Source organism: Sceloporus occidentalis, unplaced genomic scaffold (assembly GCF_023333645.1).
Source record: "Sceloporus occidentalis isolate IW3139 unplaced genomic scaffold, rSceOcc1.0.p SCAF_2, whole genome shotgun sequence".
NCBI classification, from domain to species: domain Eukaryota; kingdom Metazoa; phylum Chordata; class Lepidosauria; order Squamata; family Phrynosomatidae; genus Sceloporus; species Sceloporus occidentalis.
Window position 1 is genome coordinate 212,854,678 of NW_028316982.1, and position 25,176 is coordinate 212,879,853.

The 25,176-nt window shown below is 40.1% G+C and overlaps 1 protein-coding gene across 3 annotated transcripts in view; it reads left to right on the plus strand.

The window, feature by feature from the left end:
• NRIP1 (nuclear receptor interacting protein 1) overlaps positions 1 to 25,176 on the plus strand; it is a 121,775-nt gene that overhangs the window by 37,562 nt on the left and 59,037 nt on the right. For all 3 annotated transcript variants that reach the window (XM_089512173.1, XM_089512174.1, XM_089512172.1), the window contains exon 2: positions 25,021 to 25,136. The gene's annotated coding sequence lies outside the window, so the exon portion shown is untranslated. The remainder of the gene's footprint in view (positions 1 to 25,020; positions 25,137 to 25,176) is intronic.

The following is a 25,176-nucleotide window of genomic DNA, read 5'->3' on the forward strand; positions in this document are numbered from 1 at the left end:
TCCTCCATTTCTGCTAACTATGAGCCTTGGAGTCCTGGGGGTGAAAAGCAGAGAGAGAAAGGCCTGTCCTCCATTTCTGCTAAGTATGAGCCTTGGAGTCCTGGGGGTGAAAAGCAGAGAGAGAAAGGTCTGTCCTCCATTTCTGCAAGCTATGAGCCTTGGAGTCCTGGGGGTGACAAGCAGAGAGAGAAAGGTCTGTCCTCCATTTCTGCAAGCTATGAGCCTTGGAGTCCTGGGGGTGACAAGCAGAGAGACAGTGGGGTCTGTCCTCCTTTTTGCAAGTCATGTGCCTTGGAGATGCTTTTGGTAAGGGGAAGTGTGTGTGTGTGTGTGTGTGTGTGTGTGCACGCTGAGGTTTGTTTCCCCTTTTCCATGCTGAGACTGATGCTTGGGAGAGGTCCAGACAGAGATATAAGGAGGGAAGTGGTGCTTTGCTCCCCCCCTTTTAGATCTTTTGTAACATCCTCCAGTGTTTGCCCCTCGACTTATCCACGGGTCATATCAAAACCCATGATTTTGGATCCAAAAACTGCCCTCGACTTATACACGAGGTTGACTTATACATGAGTATATGCGGTATGGCATGACAGAAAGTAACTACTGATACAAAGTATAGTACAACAAAAAGCTACTTAATAGCAACATATCCTATGGTTTCAGAGTACCAGCTGTTTTCAAGTACTTGAAATAAATACTGGAACTAGTCAAGCCCTTTGCACATGTCAGACTTTGTAAACTTGGGGAAGTACAGTAACATGTCTTCGACTTCAGACCTGATAATATATTGTTCAGCAGAAGTAGATATTGTTCAAGGTTCATGCACAGGAAGACTAATTAAAAACAGGTGGAGGTCAAATTATATTGCTATATATACTTTGAATGTACTGTATATATTTTGACTGCTGTATGTTGTGTTGAGGCTTCAGAATTTGTACTATACCTTTATTTATAAAGGAATAGAAATTGTTAGGCTATAATTATTGATTCTCAATTATTGTGGCATACTCATTTTGTAAAAATAAAACATTAAAACATGTATATACATAAACCAGAGCTGCAACTTTGAATTGCCCAAACAGTTGGTTTTAAGCTTTTCTGAGTGATTAAAGTTAGATTGCTTCCAACAAATCTGGCTTGCTCTTCTGTAACTATTTTGAAGCACCAAAGACAGAATATAAAAGAGGCTTCTGGACCATGTGCTGAGTATGTGCAATGGATTAATAAATTATCAGCTTCAGACTTGTTTCTAGGATCAGTTAAGCAGGAGATGGCAAATGAACTGGCACTATGGACTACTAAACTCTGTTGCAAAAGGAAATGGGGAATGGTGACATTGAAAAGATGTGCATGTGCTGCATTGATATAGCTAGAAGAAGCTGTAAAACATGATTCAGTAATAGTGCACTTCTGTGCTTTTCTACATAGATGTAAGTGTTGCTGGGTTCAATAGGCCTCATTTCCATGGTAGAAGCATATAAAATTGCAGCGTAAGGCTACTGTTTATCTTTTACCTAATTAGCAGCTTTGACTAGAGGAGAATATAGTGGCTAAGTTGGTGATATGTGAACCCCAGTGTTTCTCCATCACCCAGTATGAACACAGTTCTACAGAAGTAATTAAAAATGAAGCTCCTCTCCCACTACTGATTGAAGCACCTTATAAAATCATAGAAAAAACATTTTTTTATATCAAACCAAAGATCATCATTGGATGAACCTAAATTCTACAGTTGTAAGAAAAAGGAGAAAAACTTATTTAGGGGCTGTACAAACAGCCCCAAAGTAGTGACCTCCAGCCACCCCTGCTTCAGGCAGATTGGGGCTGCGACAGCCTCACACCATCACCCTGATCTGGCCTTTCCAGGGCATGAAAAGGAACTGCAAAAAGCGGATCCTTTTTGCACCTTGGAAAGAGCACCATAGCTGCATTGCTCCCGCTTTACGGCACTGCTTTGGTGCTGTGTCGTACAGTATGTACACAGGGCTGGAGGAGCGCCATGATACTGTGTGCCATGTGGAGTAGTGTGTGGCGTCATGGCATCCTGGGGGTGGAGTCAGGGCGTGCATCATCTGGATGTGATGCCCTGACCCCGCCTGTAGGCCGGCCTTTCAGGCTGGTTTGAACAGACCCTTAATCTACTTTCTTCACACTATACATAATTTTATTAACATTTTGCCTTTTAAGTTGCCTTTTTATAAATGTATAAGGTCTAGAATATTGCTAGCTTTCTTTATAGGGATGGGGATGCAGCCCTTTGAAGTGACACATGGAAAGGCAAACTTGGCATCTTCCTAGGGCCCCAGATTTTAGTTCCCCACCCGTCCTGCATAAAATCCCGCCTGTATCATGTATGATCTCTTACCTGTTTTATCAAAGACATTCCTCCCCGCATAAACAGAGATAGAGGGGTTTTCCCTTCTGAAGCTAAGACTGCTCCATGAATACAGCCATTTTGTTTTAGTAAGGGAGAAAAGGAGGAGGGTTTCACAATTTTGTGTCACAGTAACATTTCAGCAGAGTATAGAAAATAGTGTCCTTTAGCCTTATCCACTGGTTGCAATTAGAAGCCAAAGAAAGGAGAAGTTGGCATTGGAAAGTAATTGAGTTATTGAACAGAGTATCTACTTAAGGCAGGATGGATGTCTCTCTCAGCCCCCACCCCCAACAGCTGCATAAGGCAAGAGCCCTATAAACACCCGAGAGCAAGTTCTATTGAATATAGTAGGCTTCCCACACACACACACAATAAACATGCATAGGATTGTTCCTTTCCCACACTCCACATAAGCAGCACCTGGCTCGTAGCGGAGTGTCATAGTATGATAGTGTGGAAGTCTGAAGTTCAGAGGAAATGTGCCAGAAATACATTTGCTGGGGCTACACAACAGGAAAGGTCTACTGTTATCATGCCCTACTTTCAAGCTTTGCAGAGGCATTTCAGGTAGGCCCTCTGTAGCTTGTGGGATATGCTGCAAGATTAATATCCCAAAAGCTTGTATCTTTGCACCTTGAAGGAGCATTGATTCCACGGAGTTCTTGACTAAGATCACATCCCTCCCACAATATGATTAACATAAAGACAAATGTGTGCTTTGGCAGCCTTTCAGCATATTAATAAGTAGTATTCTATATATATTTACCTACTATATGTGTAGCGTTTCACTTAATTCTCATTAGACCTTTAACTGTTGCATGTGTCAGGGAATTATTCTAAAACTCAGAATACTCTGAATATATATACTCTTTGATACAAGAAGAATGTCTGTTAGATTTTACACTAATTTCAGTAGAATATAAAATTAGTAGAGATTTGCTTGAGAAAGTTTTCTCTCCCAGAAAGTTCAAAAGGTGTGTTTTTGTTAAATAGGGTACTAGAGAATACAATTTCAAATAATTAATCACTACACCATTATTTGTAAGTGAGCTGGCTGGCCCCAGTACACCATATATCTTTGCTACCATGATATCATACAGAATACTGAGGGGTAAGGAGTTAGTCTGTTTAGATTTCTATAAGAGAATCCCATATGGAGATTAATGTAAGTACTGTACTTTAACTCTTATTCAAAAAACAAACCATCCGCTTTTCTGAGTAGAGTGTCAAAAGATGAAAGTTTAGTCAGTTCCAGGAGCACCTACAAGAAGCAACACCCCTCTCTACTCTCTCTTCTGTAGTACTCCTGATCTTTTTGAATGCCTGGGTGGAAAAATGGCAGGAGTGGTGTTTCTTTGACATTTTCCCTCAAAAGAGCTCCAAGAGGAATTGGGCTTTGAAGGATTTGATTAAGACATTTGTGTATGTTTGTCAGCTTTTCTGGGTTAAAATTAGGCAAAGTTGTCAAGTTAAAGGTTGTAATCACTGCTAAAGTAGTCGCCATTTTCTTTGCTTTGCCTTCACATCCTTCTTGACAAGTGGACATTTTCTTAGTCCCACCTGCACCTAGTTATCAGCCTCACACATTGCACAACCACCATTTACTGTAGTTCCCTACTCATCTATCCAGCAGCCTTTGGGGTGAGAACAAACAGTTAGGCCTGCCAGAATATTGTAAGTTCTTTGGCATCATTTTCCTCTGCTTCATCCTTTTCATCCTTTGTGAAATATCTCTATGTTTTACCCTTGACTTAACCTGGGTCAATTTTGGTCCCAGAATGTGCCCTCAATTTATACATGAGATTGGCTTGTAGTAGAGTATATATGGTATATCATACGGTAGTTAATGTACTTATTAAAAAAAAAAGTAGGTCCCCCATATGGTTTCATTTTTCCAAAATTCAGTATGGTCCAAAAATATTTGCAATTTAATTGAAAGTCAATGGAAATTGAAATAATAAAGGGAAATACATAAGCAGAATGTAAATTCCTGTACAGTATTATGCTGAAAACAATATTCAATAAAAAAAATCTAAGAAATGGCACCGTTTGCTTGTGCTCTCGCACTGTCTCTCATTGTCCAAGCTGTGTTTTTTTTTATTTTTTTATTTTTTGCTGTATGAATGTACCCTGTGCTACCCACTTGCTTAGTAGGCCTGTCAGTTGTAAGATCCAAAAGAGGTATAGTGTCCATATGTAAATCTTTTCTGCTTGTACAATCAGTAAAGTGCTTGTGGTGGATGGAGAAGTCAAGGAACATAATTGCCATCAATAGGAAAGTGTTAACTGACAATGTGGACCTTTTATACAACTTTGCTGAAGTGTTTCAAATTTCACAGACATTAAAGGAAAAAATATGGAATGTGATTCTTGGATGGAATGAAGAATGACCAGTAGGATCATCTTATATTACAACCTTCACAGCAATATTCTGATGAGTTAATAAGAAAAAGACAACAACTTCTCATTAAAATGCTCCTGTAAAAGCCTTCAGCAACACAATCTTCAGAGGATCACCAACCAGTGACACTATCTGCTTCTGACTTCGACATCTAACCCATCAACACTGTACTGGCACTACAATCCAGGACCTCCTTCTAATGAAGCCTGGTCTTTAAACGATACATCAGAAGATCAGTACCAGCTTTGACACTATGGCATTAAGACACTCTGCATATGGAAACATTTTGTTGTCATCTCTTTTTTGACCACATGTTGTTCTTTTTCATCTTTCTATCAGTAGTGTGCTGGCTAGGACTGCAAATGGTGCTACAAAGTCTTTCCTCTTTTGGATTCTAAAGTTCTGTCCAATTTCAGGGATTCCTATCCAATCTGCATACTTATATCGATATCTGCATTATTCATCTCATTGAAAACAATGAATTTTGCTATCCATGGTAAGTCTGGAAACATGTCCCTGTGGATACAGGGAACCTACTGTGTGTCTCCTCACACCACAACACCTTCCTGCTTCCCTTCATATCTGTTTTGGCCACTATTGACAGTTGCCACCCAAGTTTGCTGTTGGAGACAGTGTTTATCAGCTTGTTATCTACCTGTCAGCTAAGGCTATCACTTGACAGATCTCAGTCAATTAATTACTAAAGCCCAAAATTCAAAATATTAGTATGTAGTATATTTTGCATAATTATTTTTCACAAACAAAATAACAACTAGTTCTAATAGTTTCAGTCTTGCTGTTATTCACCATAGGGCATGAGTCTCGTCCCTGGCAGGCTAGTGATGCATGGAAGATTGAAAGCATCGGTACATAATATTTAATATGACATGCTAGCCGTCCTGGAAGTCATAACCCAAGATTTATGGAACTGATTATAATAAAGAAAAACGCTTTGAACACGCTCAGTTATCCCCTACCCACACCTATTCTGTTTTCAGATGGTAAAATTAACTCCTCAGGTCGATATGTTCTATCAGAAAATGGGACATACCCAGAATCCTTTGAGACAGTAGCTCATTCCCAACAGGGGGGTATGTAGTTTGACTTGTCATCTCAGCTCCCAGGTCACTGCAAGGCCTCTCAGATTATTTTAAATTTCCTATTTAGAGGGGTTAGGCAAGGAGATGGGAAAAAGGGAATAAGTTCAACATACTGGATGACCTCAGGAGACATGGGGGCAATGCCCAATTAATCAAGCCCCATAATTTAATGGAGCCCAATAATGTTAATCAATTAATTGACCTAATTAATTGACTAATGTGACAGCATTAATTTTAACATGTGTTACTTCCACATAGTTGGAACAGGCTAACAAGTGAAGAATACAGAATGTCTGCCTTTTATATGTTTTATTCTATATTTGTGATGATTTACTCAAACTGAACAAACTGATTATGCACAAGTACTTACAGAAGTGGTTATTTTAAATCACATACGTTCAAATGGTTAAATGTAATTCTATTTTCCCTCTCCCTCCAAAAACCCCCCATCAGATGGATATCCATTGCTTTTGGAGGAAATAAAAGGGTAATTTACCATGAAGTATTGAGCTGGTATTATCATGCTTACTTTAAAATAAGCCAAGGGTCAAACTACATGTTACGTTAAAGACTTGGTTAGGTGGTACGCAGTGGCTTAGTGGTTAAGATGCTAATTCTGATTATCGGAATTCAGTTTGGGCCCAAGTGCCGTGTGATTGGGTGAGCACCCATCACTAGTCCCAGCTTCTGCCAACCTAGCATTTTTAAAGTGTGCAAATGCAAGTAGATAAATAGGTACCACGTTGGTGGGAAGGTAACAGCATTCCATTCAGTCATGCTAGCCACATGACCACCAGAGTCATGTTTGGATAACACTGGCTCTTTGGTTTACTAAGAGAGATATGTGCACGTACACACGCACACACACGCACACAGTCAGTCAGTCAGTCACAACTAGACATTCATGTCAAGGGGAACCTTTTACCTTTTTAAGTAGGTGAATCTTTTTCCCCCCTTTCTCTTTTTACGTTTCCTTATTAAAATTACTCCACTCCTGGAGTTCTTCTCAGTGCTTAGTTTAACATTAATTCCAATTTTATGTAGCTTCAGGGCTGAAAGAGTTCCCAGTAGTTCACTGGGGACTTTTTGAATGCCTAGGGAGCTTTGTATTCTTGGACTCTGTGAAACTGGAGCTGTGGAGGGAACAATAACCCTTTTCTCTCAACAAATGGATGCTATCTACATCTCTTTTACTTACCTACTTACTTATTTCATGGATATATCTATCAGTCCACCGTCAGCCCCAGAGAAATACTGAACAGACAAAAACACTAAATCTACAAATAAAAACATTTAAAAACAGCTTAAACAACTCCTTAAAATAGTTTAATGGAACACACAGTTTTGGCCCTAAGACAGCAGTTCTGTGCATGGTTACATTAACTTATTTTCAAGTATGTGTGTGTATAAATTAGTAATACTAGGCTCATCCCTGAGTCACTTATCTCTCTCTCATATATATATATATATATATACACACACACACACATACACACACACACACACACACACACACTAGAAACATGATATCTAGCATTATATTTAAGCATAGCTATTCTCATCTTCACCAAATAATTAATAAACTGTAGCTTGTTATCTTTACATACAAAATCAGTTTTTAGCTAAATTTAGCTTTATAGGAAACAGTCATTTAGATGATAAGAGACAGTCATATTTTATATTATTTTATAAAGTTATCTAGCAAATCTTGCATTTATGAAGAGTGGTTCTCTTTCACCTGGCTGTCCACAACAAAGTCCCATTAAAACTTTGTAATCACAAAATGCAATAATCCTGCATCAAAAAATATGACAAATTAAGAAGACATATTTGCTGATTTTATAGAAGGAAACTTTAAAACATGTCTGAGAACAGTAAATGCTTTATGTTATAAAGAAAACATGATTCTTCCTATTCTTTGCTTTTGCAAAGTCAGCTTTTAAAATCACATTTGTAATTTCAATACTTGGCTGGGTGGCCTAATTCCCCTTAATAAGAATGCTTCTTGTAATTTGATAGCAGATTTAAGTATAGCGTCTATCAGGATTATTGAAGAAAAAAGCCATGTGCTTCAATCTTCAACCCTGCAATAGTATGATAGCACTTTAAAGGACTGGAAAATTAATCCCAGCTACAGTGACTAAAGGAAAAAGGTAATCAGTGGCTTCACACACTAGCCCCATCAACTGTAATACACACCCTTCCTCATCTCCCACTTAAAGTCTTTTAACACTCTGCAAATTCATAAAGACGCCGTAAAGGTGAACAAATTTTACTTGCCTTATGGTTCTGAGGACTAAAGCTAACTCCACCAGATATGTGACATGTTAGTTGGCTGTTATTTATAGACAAGCACGGATGATAAGGTGCTGTAGGGGAACTGAAATGCAAAACAGTAGTCGTGATCTTGGTTGTAGTTGGTAAGATCTGAAAACATGGGGCTGAAGCATATGGTCCAGAAGGAGTGGCCTCTGACCACTCCAGTCCTAATAGCACCAGGACTGCAGGAGCCACATGGCCTGCTTACAAAGTGGGCCACCACCGCAGGTCCCAAGGCGGCACTGCAAGGAGTAGATTATCTCTGCTTCTTTTTGGGCTGGCTTTTATTCTCCTGGCACAGAAGCACCACTTCTGGACTCCTTGGGGCCATGTGTCATCTAAATACCATACTACCAAAGCAACCAGAAGCCTCTTTATTTGGCCCATGCATTTTGGGGCATGGACATTCTAATATAGACAAACTCACATATGTGATTGGATGAAAATTAGCTTACTTGCTAATTAGCTTACTTGCTGTTCACCGCTATGATCTTTGGCATAGTGGTATATAAATAAAACAAATTATTATTATTATTAGTAGTAGTAGTAGTAGTAAAAGCTTTTACCCGATCTAAGTTACAAGATAATAATTTTAACCTCAATACCGTATATATGATTATCTAAGCCACTACACTGCGTTCCATCTTCATAAAACATGCTCACAAAAACAGTAAATTTCATCTGAACTTAGGAGGATGTTCACACATTTATCATGTTAAGACCCATAGTTTTCATATGTGTGATGCTATCCAGCAGATATGCATGCATCACTTCCTGCAATGGTATTTATAAAAATACCATATCACTTCGCATACTGGTGTTACATGACATAGTATCTCTATATAGGATCCATTATTGCTAAAGCCTGTTTGAAACTTTCTCATTTGAACCAAAGATCTTCAAGGGAAGTCTTTCTCTCTATTCTGCCAACATCACAGGCTCACATGGTGAGAGTCTTCTCAGTGACTTAGCCCATCTTCCTCTGGAACTCCTTTCCACAGGAGACCAGGTTGGCCTCCTCCGTGCTTTCCTTTCACTGGCAAGCAAATAGATATTTATACAAGCAAGCTTTTAATGGTTAAGCAGGGGCAATCCTTATTTAGATGTATATTTTATCTATTTTTAACTTTAAAATGATTTTATAGTGTTTAATATGGGGAATTTTTAATTGTTTTAACATTTTTATTGTAAATGTTTTTAATTTGTTATCTCTTGAAACTGCCTTGGATCCCACCCTGGGATTAAGTACATAAATAATAAATAATAATAAAATATGGCTAATGTGGCTGCTAACATTTAATTTAATTTACATAGCTATGTAACAGTGTTTATTGTTTCTTCTGCTATGCCTAGGAACTATAGCAGAGCTAAGAAACAAAAAACTATTGATTACCAAATCACAAAATTTTATTTTAATTTATGGAGTTTAATAACACATTTTTATAGCTTGGACAATGTGCAGTAATGTTGCAGAATATAGATATATTTCTTTAATAAAGAAAACTGCAGCACCCTGAGGTGAAATAAATGTATTATTTGCATTTCCAAACATTTTTGTCTTTAAAGACTAAATAAAAGCTTTACCAAAGTGTCTTGGGCAATAAAATTTAACCATAGCTGACCTTCTGTATTAAGTAAACAAACCTTTCTAGCCAGTGTGCTTCCCTCTGAACTCTGCAAGATGATAAGCAATACCTTAATTACATTCATTTACATGACTTTGAAATTGTTCCAGACTGAAGTCAATGGCTACAAGGTCATAGCATATGGAGAAATAGGGAGAGGCAGACACATAACTTGGGGTAGTTTATATAGCACAGGCATGCAAGTTTTTTTTCTTCGGGGTTATTGCAAACACATTTCTTAAATGGGCTATGTTTTGCATCATATTTATGTGGAAAACAAATATTTTAATAGCTGAAATTATAATGTAAATCTTCTTTTGTTGAAATGAAAAACTCTGGAATTTAGGATTCTTAATATCCAATAGCCAATGCAGCAGTCTGAATATTTTATGCAAATGTTGCAATACTACTGGCTGGAAGGCAGTATTTGAAATCAAGGTTACTGTGCACTAGCTGTGTGGAACACAAAATAGACCTATGTTTTTTTACTCTATCGGTTGATTGCATTACATCAATACACTTGTAAAGTGGGGAAAATCAAAATATTCATGCTGCTAATGCTGTTAAATTCTATTGTATTTGATATGGACACAAATAAAAACTGCTGTAAAACTCCTTTCCTCTCCAGGGTCTAACTCCTGCCTAAGTATAAAGGAACAGAGAGAGCTTTTATTCTTTTTTGATTAAGGACTCCCACTAATATTTTTTTAAAATATTTTTATTAATTTCCCTTTAATAAAAATACTTCTACCAAACACAACAAAAATTAAAGTTAACCCATCACAGTGTTTTAAATTAATCCAAAGTATGATCCATCTTACATTTTGGTATTCACCGGAATGACTTCTTTCCAGGAAAAAGTTAACAGAATGCTTGTTCTCCTCCTCCTTTTCACCACTCCAACCATTTTAAACAACATATTTTTCCAGCATGTTCAATTTGTGGTAAAGTATGGTTCCTGCTGCCAGCTAACGGTGTGAAAGTAAACCATTTCATCCTTGATGACAAATCAGATTTCAGCAAAATGGTCTATTGCCTACAAATGATTGCCAGCCTGCGAGAATCAGTCAGTACAAAATACAAAACAAGGAACTTAGCCATAGTTTTCAAAAGACCAGAATGCTTAACTGAAAAAAGCAGTCTAACAGCCCTTAAAGACTAAGCGAACACTCTCATTGTCAGGATTTAATATATCACATGAGTAAGAATAGTAAAAAAAAAGTCAGCCTATGTAAGAGTCATGTTAAACAATATTCCTTAAGGAAATGGTATACAGTGAGCCCTCCACATTTGCAGGGGTTGGGGTATGAAAGTGGGGGAAATGTGAAAACAAGAGGTAGCAGTGGAATTGGCTGCAAGGCTCATACACCACAGGTCTGCGAAGTGGGTAGCTGGTGGCCAGGCACACACCCACCCACCGTGAAGCTGCTATGTGCACATTCACAGTACAGTGCGCCCTTCTTTTACGTGGGGATCCATTACGCCCCCCGCGTAAAAGAAAAAGGGTGTATGCTCAAGCCCCATTACAAGTAATGGGGCTCATGCTGGCAGCAGCGTGTGCATGCCACGGACGCGCGCACCAATATGTTTTCTGGTGCGCACCGCTGCTTCTTCCTGTGCTGCTTTCAGCAGCATATAATGCGCCTGTGTATGACACAGGTGCACTGTACAGCTTCAACATGAGGTGAGGGGGGACCAGATTGTGCACCTGCTGGTGAGGTACCCCTCCCCAGAGCTGCCACGTATTCATTCATACAATAGCTTCAAGCTTCAGGAGAGAGGAGCACACAGAATTTGTGTCTGGCAGCTGCGTTGCCACTGCCACCACTCTCTTGTGAAGAGACTGGGAAGTTGCTGTCTCTTTTTAAGTCTCTAAAGGTGTTGTTGCAGAGATTGTAATCCTAAAGTGACTATATGGATCAATTTTATGCTACATTTGATTCCTAGATCGTAGTCCGTACTTTTGTCCTTTAATGGTCCACTTCAGGAAATTTCTGTAATGTCCACATTGCTGGTTGTCAGTTTCTTCTTCCTTCTCTTCTTCTGAAGGGGTTTTAACAAATTTCTCCAACTCTTCATTGGTCAATACTTTCCCATGCACTTCAATGTGTTCCTCCATTTCCTCATCCATCAGAAGTTCTTATTGATTGTACAAGCACAAGAATTTTACAGAAGGGCACTGTATTGTGATTGGATCATACAACATAGAGTACCATTAAGCAACAAGGTAGAATAGAGCATGTGGCTACAGGGGAAAAAAGAGAGAGAGAGAGAGAAAAGCAATAGCAAATGGGGTGTCATTTCTTGGATTTTCCATTCAATACAGTTTTCAGTGTAATACAATACAGGAATTTACATTCTGCTTATATATTTGCATTTATCTTTTCAGATTCTTCTGAATTTCAATTAAATTGCAAATATTTTTGGACCATACTGAATAGCAGATAAGTGAAACTGCAGATACTGAACTCATGGATTGGAGGGTCTGCAAAAACATGAAACATTTAATCTATCGTAGAGCTCCCTGAGGGTTGAGCATGTTCATTAACCTCAGAATGTTGCATATAACTCAAAAAAGCACATTCTGTGCAGCCTTCATATGCATAATATATACCTTTCACATGTTTGGTAGTAATGATAGGTTTTTGGATCTTTAAAAAGAATATCTTCCATATGAGATTTTGAAATCTGAATTATGAGATTAATGTTAAACTATTTCTTTGGGATATTTGTTTTGAGAACAATTTCTTTATTTTTCTATACACCTCCTCAAAAGTCATTTTAATATTATTTTATAAGTAAGCAGTGATCAGCATTTTTAAAACTAATGTATTAAAATGACTGACATAAGCTAAAATTCTTTGGAGGTACTTGTTTAATCTGCCTTGAAACAGCAGTTGCAAACTCTTTGACAGGCTGTTTGAAATGCTGTCTAATTTTCAATGTGTAGTTGAGAGGAACTTGCATATTTTTGTGCTGAAATGCTAGTTTCCAGGAGTACGGCAATACATGGAACAAGATTCTTGTTTTGTGTATTGCTGTAGTTGCAAACTAGCAACAGTATACAATGCAGACTTTTCCCTTTGTTCCCTTCCCCCTTCATTTGTGTTCTAAGCAGCAGCACTGTTCCTGCTGTATGTATGCTATATGTATGCTAAATGAATTTAGGGGAAAATGAAATCATTATGGCATGTCGAGCCTCCTAAGGTCTGTTTATTCATGAATTCAGCACACTGTAATATAGTAAGAATGTCTTTATCAGATTAAATAGTGGATTAATAGATGAAGCCAAATGTATCACAACAAGAAATAATACCTAGCCTCAAACCTGAAAATATGAAATAGTTTTGTGCCTCCAGATGTGCCCTTTGTTCAAACCTCCAGATGCTCTACAGCAATAGCAAGTACATTTCTATACTGCTTATCAGTGCGCTTAAGCACTCCCTAAGTGGTATACAAAGTGTAAACTAATTGCCCCCAACGAACTGGGTACTCATTTTAGCAACCTCAGAAGGTTTGTGAGTGAGTGGCTGCAGTACAGAAATTTAACCACTGCGCTACCAGGGCTCTTCAAACTGTTCACAAACTATAGGAAATTAAATATCAAATATTTTACTACAAACAATTTGTGATGATCTTTAGAAACCCAGTTGGTATACATACATGTATTTTAATACATTAGATACCTATTTAGCGAGATTTCCTGGGCATAGGAGATTATGATTCCTTACTCTGAAATAGAAAAAGGAGTCACAGGAATCTTGGTCATACACTTGTCCCTTCAAGTCTTACTCTTGGCTTCAAGCAGCACCTACATTCCTGATCTCTGTTGTTGTTGTTGTTGTTGTTGTTGTTGTTGTTGTTGTTGTGTATCTTCAAGTTGTTTCTGACTTACAGGGACCCTAAGATGAACCTGTAATGGAGCTTTCTTGGCAAGATTTGTTCAGAGAAGGTTTACCGTTGCCTTCCCCTGAGGCTGAGAGCATGTGACTTGCCCAAGGTCATCTAGTGGGTTTCATGGCTGAGCTGGGAATCCAATCCTGGTCTTCATAATTATAGGCTAATACTCAATCAAACACATCATCATTATCTTTATAATAATACACACATTTTGGTAATCCTATTAAATCTTTTAAAGCTAACATAAGTTAGAATTTTAGCATATCTTTTTAAAAATGCTGTTTCTCTAGGTTTCATATAGGTAATAATGATGTGTGTCTCAAAAGAATTAATCATGCAATTTTTCATTTGTGCTACATTGTATCTATCCAATCTGTGATAACTTTTAATGTCAGGGAGACCCCCACTTTGAAGAAAGAGAGATCACTAATGTTCATTTGGATTCCATTGTATGTAATCATATCTCTTAAAAACTCTATTGCAATATCAGCCATTATTTCTCTTTCAGCATTTAACATGCACCTTGAAATCATAGAATCATAGAGTTGGAAGAGACCACTAGGGCCATCCAGTCCAACCCCCTGCCATGCAGGAAATCCAAATCAAAGCATCCCTGACAGATGGGCATCCAGCCTCTGTTTAAAGACCTCCAAGGAAGGAGACTCTATCACCCTCCGAGGGAGTTTATTCCACTGTCGAACAGCCCTTACTGTCAGGAAGTTCCTCCTAATGTTGAGGTGGAATCTCTTTTCTTGTAGCTTGCATCCATTGTTCTGGGTTCTGTTCTTTGGAGCAGAAGAAAACAAGCTTGTTCCCTCCTCAATATGACATCCCTTCAAATATTTAAACAGGGCTATCATATCACCTCTTAACCTTCTTTTCTCCAGGCTAAACATCCCCAGCTCCCTAAGTCGTTCCTCATAGGGCATGGTTTCCAGTCTTTAGAGCTTATGCTAAGGATATGTCTCTTAAGATGGAAACCTATGTTTATGTGGCACTAAACAGCAGTGGGAGAATTCAGCATTCTTAATTTGCTTGCTGGATTGCAAATGAAAACTATCCATTATTCTGACATTTTGCAGTAACTACAGTTAGCCCGCTGTATTAATGGATTCTTTATCCACGGATTCAACCATCCACAGCCTGAAAATACTGAAAAAAATATAAATTCCAAAAAGCAAATCTTGATTTTACCATTTTATACAGGGGACACCATTTTACTGTGCCATTCTATTTAATGGGACTTTAACGTTCATGGATTTTCAAAAAATATAGTTGTATTAGTCTGTAGAATCAATATGTAGAAGGATCTTGTAGCACCTTTGAGGCTAATTGAAAGAAAGAAGTTGTCCCCCCCCCCCAAAAAAACCTGACAGTTGCCCACCCCTGATATATTGGATTGAGCTCAGTAAGGACATACCTCTGAGCAGGAATTTATAGAATGTTTAGGTTCAGTTCAGTTTCATGTGTCAACCTGAAAGCAAAAACATTTTATTCCAAAACATGAGCTTATCATTATGAAAATTCCTTTATGCATTAAGAATAACAGAAGAGACATACTGGGTTAGACCAAAGGGCTCACAGTCTGTCATTTTCCCACTTTGGTCAAACTAATGCCTATGGGAAATCTACAACCAGGGCACATGACTCTTTTCTACTTGTGTTCCTCTTTTGCTAGTACTCAAAGGCATGCTGCCTTTAACTCTGGAGATAACATGTACTCATCATTACTAACAGTCATTGATACCCTTATCTTTCTTGAATTTAATGATCATTTTCGGGGGATCCAAATCTGTAGCCATCATCTCATCCCATTATAGTGGGCTGTGAGCTTGATGAGGAGATTACTTTGTTTTATCTTAATAAATCTTCCACCATCCAACCTCTGCCATTTCCCTCTTCCTCTATGTTTCTCTTTGGGAGTAAAGCCAAATATTGTAACTTTTCATCACAGGAGGGTTGTCTGAGCCCTTTCATCATTTGGGTTCCCTTTTTATGACTCTCCTTTCATCACTACAGTGTGCATTCTGAAGTGTTTTCCTTTATAATAGTAACACTTCTCAATAAATAGAGACCCAATGCATTGAATAAGAGCTTAGGGCTGTTTGCCTGTGGTACCTTACATCTTTAATGTGATATACAACCATTAAATTAATTTTCACTCTGAAAAAGATAGCACCTCATCTCATCTGACTTTTGTCTCTGTGAATGGAGCTAGAAGGTCACTGTTAACATTCATCAGTATGTATCAGATGTGTTACATTTATGTTGCACATGACAGTAAATTGGAGCACCTTTTAAACTTTAAATGAAAATGTTTTTTCTATGGGAATGAAGGTTTCCACCCTACTCCCCTCTTTCCAGGTTGTCTTATGGATGACATACTGAAAGATTTTTAATTCATAGTAAATATTGACAGACTCTCTGGTCTGTGAAACATGTAGTGCAATGTTATATTATGTTGAGGATTTAGAGGCTGTGCAGACCGGCATCTTTGGCCTGAAGTTCTGAGTGTGCGGGGCGGATTGTGTAGGGAGAGGCGTTCCCTTATGTAACTCAGGCCCGAGCCATGTAGGGCTTTAAAGGTAACAACCAACACTTTGTATTGCGCCCGGAAGCTAATCGGTAGCCAGTGTAACGATTTTAATATTGGTGTGATATGATCCGATCTAGATGTTCCCGTGATCAATCTGGCTGCTGCATTTTGGATTAACTGAAGCTTCTGAACTAGGTACAAAGGTAGCCCCATGTAGAGCGCATTGCAGAAATCTAAACGCGAGGTTACCAGTGCATGCACCACTGTTTCAAGGTCTTTCCGAGCCAGGTAGGGGCACAGCTGGCGTATCAACCGAAGTTGGTACCAAGCACTCCTGGCCACCGCCTCCACATGCGATGTTAATTGTAGAGACGAGTCCAGGAGCACTCCCAGACTGTGAACTTTGTCCTTTAGGGGAAGCGTGACCCCATCCAGGACAGGTTGGCAAATCTCCCCACCCGGCCCAGGAGTTCCTATCACAAGTACCTCTGTTTTCTCTGGATTCACCTTGAGCTTGTTTTCCCTCATCCAGCTCATTACCAACTCAAGACAGGCGTTTAGAGGGGAGATGCCATCCTTAGTCACTGCAGCAGTCGGGGACACAGAGAGATGGAGTTGGGTGTCATCAGCGTACTGATAGCACCGCGCCTCCTGTCTCCGGATGATCTCTCCCAGCTGCTTCATGTAAATATTTAACAGCATGGGAGACAGAATGGCGCCTTGAGGGACGCCAGATGTCAGCTCCCACTTACGAGAACAACTGTCTCTCAGCATCATCATCTGGAATCTGCCCGAGAGATAGGATCTGAACCACTGCAACACAGTGCCTCCAATGCCCAAATCCCTCAGACGTTCCAGAAGGATACCGTGGTCAATGGTATCGAAGGCCGCTGAGATATCCAAGAGCACCAACAGGGTCACACTTCCCCTGTCGATGCCCGGACGGAGATCATCGAACAAGGCGACCATGGCAGTCTCAACTCCGTAACCTGCCCTGAAACCAGTTTGAAATGGGTCTAGATATTCGGCTTCATCCAAGACCGCCTGGAGTTGGAAGGCAACTGCCCTCTCGATCACCTTGCCCAAGAATAGTAATAAAGAAACTGGCCTGTAGTTGTTTCTAATCAGGGGATTAAGGGAGGGTTTTTTCAAGAGTGGTTTTACCACTGCTTGTTAGTTTAGATGGAAATATCCCCTCCCTAAGGGATGCATTGATGATGATTTGAAGTAAAGTTAATACTGCATCCCCTCCCTGAGTGGTCAGCCAAGATGGGCAGGGATCTAGAGGGCAAGTCATCTTCCCAACACTACCAAGCAGCTTGTCCACTTCATCAGTATTCACAAGCGCAAAGTGATCCAGTCTAACGTTATCCACGGAGTCACTGGACGCCTCTCTCATAGTTCCTGTTGTAATATTGGCATTGAGATCAGCCCTTATCTGAGAGATTTTGCCTGCAAAAAAGTCATTAAATAGGCCTTGGTGGGTTCTAAAAGTGGGTTCAGGGTGGGAGGATGTTGGGTCAGCTCTTTAACCACCCTGAACAGCTCTGCTGGACGAGACTCTGCTGATGCAATTCGAGCAGCATAGAACAAATTCTTTGCTGCATCGATTGCCACTTCATAAGACCGAAGAAAGGCCTCATGGCGGCGTGTCTTGTCAGATAAGCGGTAATGTCTCCGCCAATGGCGCTCTAGTCGTTGCGCAGCTCGGTTCATTATTCAAAGATCTTGTGTGTACCAGGGTTTTTGTTAGAAGCGAGCCGGAAAGGACGCTCAGGAGTGATAGTGTCTATAGCCCTGTTAAGATCATTATCCCAGGTATCAACCAAGGCCTTGACAGAATTGCCGTCTTTCCCAACCATAAAACTCTCTAAGGCCTCCTGGAACCTTTTGGGTTCCATCAGCCTTCGAGGGCGGACCATTTTAATAGGTCCTCCACCCCCAAGGGGGGGTTTGGATAGTCACCCTCAGTCCCACCTTGACCAAGTAATGATCCGCCCATGACAGGGCGATGGTTGAGTTATTCCTGATCCGTAGTAAAGATTACATCGAGTGAGTTACCAGCACAATGTGTTGGACCTGAGACTATCTGGGACAGGCCCATGGTAGTCATGGAAACCATGAACTCCCGAGCTGCATCTGTTAGATCTGATGAGCCGGCCTCGAAAGGGATGTTGAGATCTCCCAGGACGAGAAGCCTGGGAGACTCCAACATCAGTTCCGAGACCAGCTGTGTCAGCTTGGCCAGGGAGTCTGTTAGGCTACGGGGTGGACGGTAGACCAACAGAATCCCCAGACTGTCCCTAGTCTTCAAAGTCAGGTAAATACACTCAATGTGGTCAGTCTTCCGGATAGGTTTCCTAGTCAAGGTGATGGCACATCTATGGACCAGAGCAACTCCTCCCCCTCGCCCACTCTCCCTCACCTGTTCCTTAACAGTAAACCCAGCTGGGAGGGCCTTGGCCAAGGTCACACTGCTGTCATCTCCAAGCCAGGTCTCTGTAAAGCAAGCCAGGTCAGCTATTTCATCCTCTAGCAGATCGTATATTATATGAGATTTGTTTTTAACCGACCTGGCATTGCAAAGGAGCAGTGTGAGGGTTTGTGGTATGGTTGGGTCGACCCACGATTCTTTTGGGCTAACAGGACGAGCGGAAGACGAGATAGATATTAAGCATCGATCTTGTCTTCCCTTATGTTTCATCCTCGTCCTGTTAACGCTATATCTCCCATTGCCCCACACACTACTAATTAGCATAATGCCGCTGCAGTCCATCCCGTTAGTCATATACAACAACAGAGATAATATCGATATTTGGAGAAGCAGACTTAGTAGATGGTGGCTCGTCTGAATTACAGTTTTCAATGGAACCATTTCAAGGTATAGGCAATCAGTTTTGCTTATCCTGCTTTCTACCAATTAGTTGTTTAATACAGTTCCGATTCTCCATTACTATATCAAAGGTGGTAGGGAAAGGTAGGGCTAGATATTATACTTTCACCACTTTCTAGTAATATGATAGTCACGATTTACGGAACAGTATGGTGTAAAATCTGAGCTTATTCTTAACAATTTAACTTCCTTGTTCCCTTTAAGCGTCCTCCTTTTCCTGTACCTTCACAGTTCCCTGTGCCGAAAATATTCCAGTGCTAACGCCCTGGACTTCTGGGAGCAAACGGAGGGCAAGGCCGGCTTTTTAAAGAGCGCCGCTCCCACCGGTGCCCCTCCCCTCTGTGTCCTCCAAGTCCTCCCTGCAGTGCAGGCGTTGTTCCGGCGCTGGTGCCCTGGACTTCTGGGAGCAAATGGAGGGCAGCCCGGCAGGCTGGCTTTTTAAAGAGCGCTGCTCCCACCGACGCCCCTCCCCTCTGTGTCCTCCAAGTCCTGCCTGCAGCGCAGGCGTTGTTCCAGCGCTGGCGCCCTGGACTTCTGGAGCAAACGGAGGGCAGCCCGTCAGTCTGGCTTTTCAAAGAGCGCCGCTCCCACCGGCGCCCCTCCCCTCTGTGTCCTCCAAGTCCTCCCTGCAGCGCAGGTGTTGTTCTGGCGCTGGTGCCCTGGACTTCTGGGAGCAAGCATGGTATCAAAGAAATGGAAACTTACAACAGAAACTTAATGTGGTTATAGCTAGCAAGGTACTCCATTGGTTACAGGATATAGAAACTTATCTAGGTCACCTGTCTGCTGCCTACTTATCTAGGCCAGGCCTTGACCTACTTATCTATCAAGCTGCTTGGCTGAATCATATAAATCTTCAATTTTTCCCTTATCACCCCGATCTGGTGCAAATACAGGCAGCGGTAGACAGTCCCTTAGGGGTGGTCTACACAGCCTGTTAGTGAATTGCCATTATACACACAATGCTGTATGTTTTATTATGAAACAAATGACATTTGGCACAGGGTCAAGTGCATGGGAACACACCTGTAATGGCCTTTATTTCTGTTAACAAAAAGCAAGGTGAAAAGTGTTAAAAATTGTAAGAAACAATTAATTTGTTAGCCCATGGGACTAATATTTTAGTATCAGAGTGAATAATTATTTTCGTTATCTAACAAAAATTTCGTTAGAGATATCAGTACATGACAGAAACAGATAACTGGCCCTTACGATGTTTGATGATAGAATGGTCTTTTGAAATAATTCTAAATTACAGAAATGGAGAATAGAAGGGTTTGAGAAACTGAAGTATAAAGCTGTTTCAGACCATGTTGTGTGTGTCTTTCTTGTTGTTAACAACTTTTCCCCAGATTGGGACCCAAGGCAGCTTACACACACACACACACACACACACACACACACGGACAGAATTAAAACCAGTAACAATACTGAAGCAGTTTAAAAGATAAACTTCAAAATGATAACAAGCAGTTGAAAGCAGTACATTTAAAAATAATATAGCACTTTTTTGAAAGTCCTTTCTTCAAAAATCCTTCAATTCTAAAATCTTGTTGGAATAAAATTCTTCACCTGCCAATGGCAGGATAACAAGGAGTGAGCTATTTTAGCCTTCCTAGGGAGGGAGTCCCAGAGACTAGGAAAAGCCCTATCTTGCGTTCCCACCAACCTATGAAGATTGGTGGGAACCTGTACCTGTGAAAACGAGTCTGAAGGGAGCTTGAGGATCTCAGGGTCTGGGAACGCTAATACAGGGCAATATGGTCTGTCAGATAGTCATGTTCTGATACGACATGCCACATGATGTCATTCTACATTTCTCTACTCTACTTAACTATTCTGTTTAACTACAACAAATACCCTCTTATCCATTCTTCTTATGCTATGTGTGTGTATGTGCCTTCAAGTCACCTGTTGACTTATGGCAACACTATAAACTTAATAGGATTCTCTTAGGCAAGGAATATTCAGCAATGGTTTTGCCATTTCTTTTCCCCTTATTTGACTGATTCAGTGGAGATACTATAAATACAGAATTGGTCTCTTTGATAAATAATGAAATCAATGGGATCTCAATATCGGCAATTTGTGTGTGTGTCCAGAACAGATCCTCCGCGAATTGGGATGAGTGTATTCACAAAATAGTCCAAAATATATTTTTCGAGTGTTGAGAAGCTGTGATAAAAAGAATTCTAGACTGACGAAAATCTTCACAATTCTGAGCAAATTTTGCATGTGTTTGTTTTGCACAGAAATAGTATTTTATGCACTGGGGGGGAAAAAACCCAAAACATTTCTAGCAGAGGTACAATTTCCTGCACCAAAAATGTTTCCTACCACAAAAATGCTCTAATTGGAGAGTCATTCTGCCCAAAATTTGTGCATGATTGATTTGCATAGAGAAAGCATTTTCTGCACAGGAAATATTATTTTTGTGTAGATTACTATATTTCTGCTTGCAAAATACTGCCCCCCACCCCCCAAAAAAAACCCACTAGACTTTCTTCTGTAGAATAAGTCTCAAATTGTGAATAGGCTTCAGAAACGGAATGGTTTTCAAAAGACTTTCTGGCAGAGGAAAGAAAATTGCTATAATTACATGTTGCTTCCTTCAAGAAGAAACTTAGGGCCAATCCAAAGGGCCTAGAAGGAGTGGCCTTTGGCCATTCTAGCCCCAATCAAGCTGGGACCACTGTGATCACACAGCCCACTCCCAAAGTGGGCTGTCACCACAGACCCAAGCCTGCAGCTGATTAAATCTGCTCCTAAAAGGCCAGTTCATGCTGGCTTGGTGTGGCTTCCGGCCACTTTGCAGGCATGCATCATCTAAACACCACATCTAAGCATTTGGCCCATGTGTTTTGAGCCTTAGTGAAGAATCATGTACATCCCTACAAGGTATAGTTGGTGTTTGTCCTCATTAGTTTAATACAAAACATTCCTTTATTCATAAAAATTGTATCCCATGTTCAGTAAAAAGTCTCAATGTATCTTATAGTGTTTTAATCAATCAAAAAATTAGATGTCTGTGTGCCCCAAAGGAGTAATCAACTCTCATAGGATGTTAATTGACCCAGAGGGGTTTTTTTTTTGTTTTGTTTTTTTTGGTAGAAGTTCAAGTGACCTCAGTAATGATTATTACCTTATGTGAGCTACAGATGGTATGCCAGCTGCAACTCCCAAACATGCTTATTGCAAGATGTTGCAATTGTTGTATAGCTGTATTTGAAGATGTCTAAAAATCTTAACTTATTCCACAAAAAGGAGTGGAAACTTTGGGGCTAAACACACAGGCAAAATATGCCGGATACCCGACAGCTTGGGGGCATGGTGTCTGGAAGCTGCATGCCCCAACTCCGACCTCCAAGCCAGCATCACACCACACTCACGCTGACACAGTGGGCAGCATTGCAGCATTTGGGCAGTGCATCATTTAGATGCCGCATGCTGCTGAAATGTGGAAAATCTGATGTGGCAGCAGAAAAGGTGCCTTTGTCCTGGTGCAAAAAGAAGCAGCTTTCTGCCACTTCTTTTTGAGTTGGGAAATTGCTAGATTGGGGCCATGGCATGCCGTTGCCATGGCCCTGATCCAGCACTCAAAGGGGCAGCCAGAAGCTGGTCTGTTTCTCCCCTTTGCTAAATCCAAGGTGGTGCAGATGGATGCAGAGGCCTTGGAGGTTGCATGCACCTGCATGTTGCCCACCTATTACTAGGCTACTCAGTGCAAATAGCTCTAGCAAACCTGTTTGCGATCAATTTCGCCTGTAGCTGGCCTATTTCTGAGAGAGTTCAGGATGCTGCTTATAAAGCCATAGATGCACTCAATTTTTTTAAAGATGTTATTATAGTTTAAAGTGTTCATTAAAAGGAATTTCTCTGCATGAACACCTTCCATCCAAATTATTTGGGGCTGACCAGTAGTAAAACCCTTTATGCTTATCTTTACCCATTTCTGGAACAGCATATGGCAATGGTGTTTTCACTGCCTTAAAAATCAAAATCAACTAAATATGTTTCTAGACTTTATATATGCTTCTTCCTGTTGTTTAAACCTTTCCTGTTGATCAGTTACTTTTGATTAAAATGAAATGAATCACTTTGAGACTAAGAAATTTTGCAAGTAAATGAATCACTTGCATTAAGCTAGTGAGAGATCACTTTGCTCTCACACTGATCTATTTTACCAACATTAAATCTGATGCACCTGTGGGAGAATGGCAGAAAATTTTTGTGTTGTCAGGAAAGATTGTTAAGTCAGAATATCGGACTTCATGTCTTTACAGCACAGAGTGGCAAAGTTCCAAGAGCAGCATTGAACTGTGCTTGGAAGCAGTGTCAACTAAGTATATTGGGATTGGGGAGACAGCTTTCACCTAAAACTCTAATGATCTGAAGGTGCAAAATAATCAGTCTTCAGGATGAAGTGGGGATCACTTAAGACTCATATATTAAGATTTGTTCCAATGTGGGTTTTTAGTACGCTGCTAAGTGCGTTTTCTCTATTTTGGTATGTTAAAATGTGATTCTGAGTGATGAAAGCAAGCCTGTTCAGAGTTTATGGATCCTCTGTTAGCTTAAAACTAATCCATCATAATGATTTCATTTAAACTCTTTCTTCATTCACTTTTTCTGGCATGTTGTTTTATGTCTATTATCTCTGAATGCCTTTATTTATTAATATTCCCCCTTTACCTCAAAAATGTGACTTAAAGTGGCTTACTGTGAAACTGAATAGAACAAATACAATAAAAATGCAAAACAAGTTCACATCATAAAATGTCTCCTTAATATAGTAATTTACTTCAAAATTTGATCAGTGCCTATAATTTGTGTTGTGCTAGGATATATTTATGTATACAAGTCTATCTTGAGTTGATTGGATTCTGGGAAATTTAGCCCCAAAAATAAATTGACCAAGGCCTGCTAATTGCTAGAGAAGTATGTTAATATGGTGGTGGTGGTGGTGGTGGTAGAAGTAGTAGTAGTTTGTCATGTATTTGTAATAGGTTTGTCCTGTCCTTGCTGTGTGGTTCAAATCAGTGTAGTTGGACACGGGTGTCCAAAATATTTAGTATGTAATCAGATCCTTTATGTTGTGAATTGTGCGGCTGAAAGAGTTTTGTATTTGGCGCTTGGTATTACTTGAGTACTTATTCCTGGTGCAGATGTGAAATGGCAGTAACTATTACAGCTTTTGGGATATTTTGGATTCCACTTCTTTTCACTACAGTATCAGATCTCTTGGCCCTTCACTTAGCATCCTTGATACCATCCTTTCCTTTTCTTCCCCATTTTCAATTTTTGGGTTTTATAAAACTACTTAGACATTGGTCTTCTATCATAAACAGGAAGCATTGTATCCTCATCACTATCTTACAGTGCCTCCACTAGACACAGAAAATATAAGAAAAACATGTTTAAACTTTGGTTGATTACTTCTCAGGAAGGCAGGTGGAGCAGTTCTCTCTTCTTGGGTTTTACCCCATGCGCCATCCACAAAGCAGGAATCAACATTCTTATCCCATTCTCTCCCCCCCCCCCCCCCCCCAGGTTTGTACTCTTCTCCTACAGTTTTTAATTGCTTGCCCTGCCATCCACTCAGAGGCAACCCCTTCTCCATAGATTTGAGGACAGAAAACAAACAAATAAAACAAGGCTCCTATGTTCTTTTTGCCTCATACCCAGTAGATCAAAAGCACTAGCTCAGCTTTCTTTCTACCCCAGAGGCCTAGTGCTGTTATGCTCTAAGTTTTATGCTTTCTAGACTTATGTGTACAATATAGATAGTTATAATGCTGGGCAAATTGAGAGAGAAGGAAGATTGGACCCTGGAAGCCTGCCTTCTCTCAAGCATTCTTCTACTCTTTTACAGAGCAGTGAACGAAACAGAGGCTTCACCAACCAACCAAGTCACCATCTTCCTTATGGACCACCTCTGGCACATGAATCTGTTCCATTCTCCAGTCCTGACATGATGCCTAAAATCTGGTAAGTCTCATCTGAATGTCTAGGAAAATAAAAATAGCAG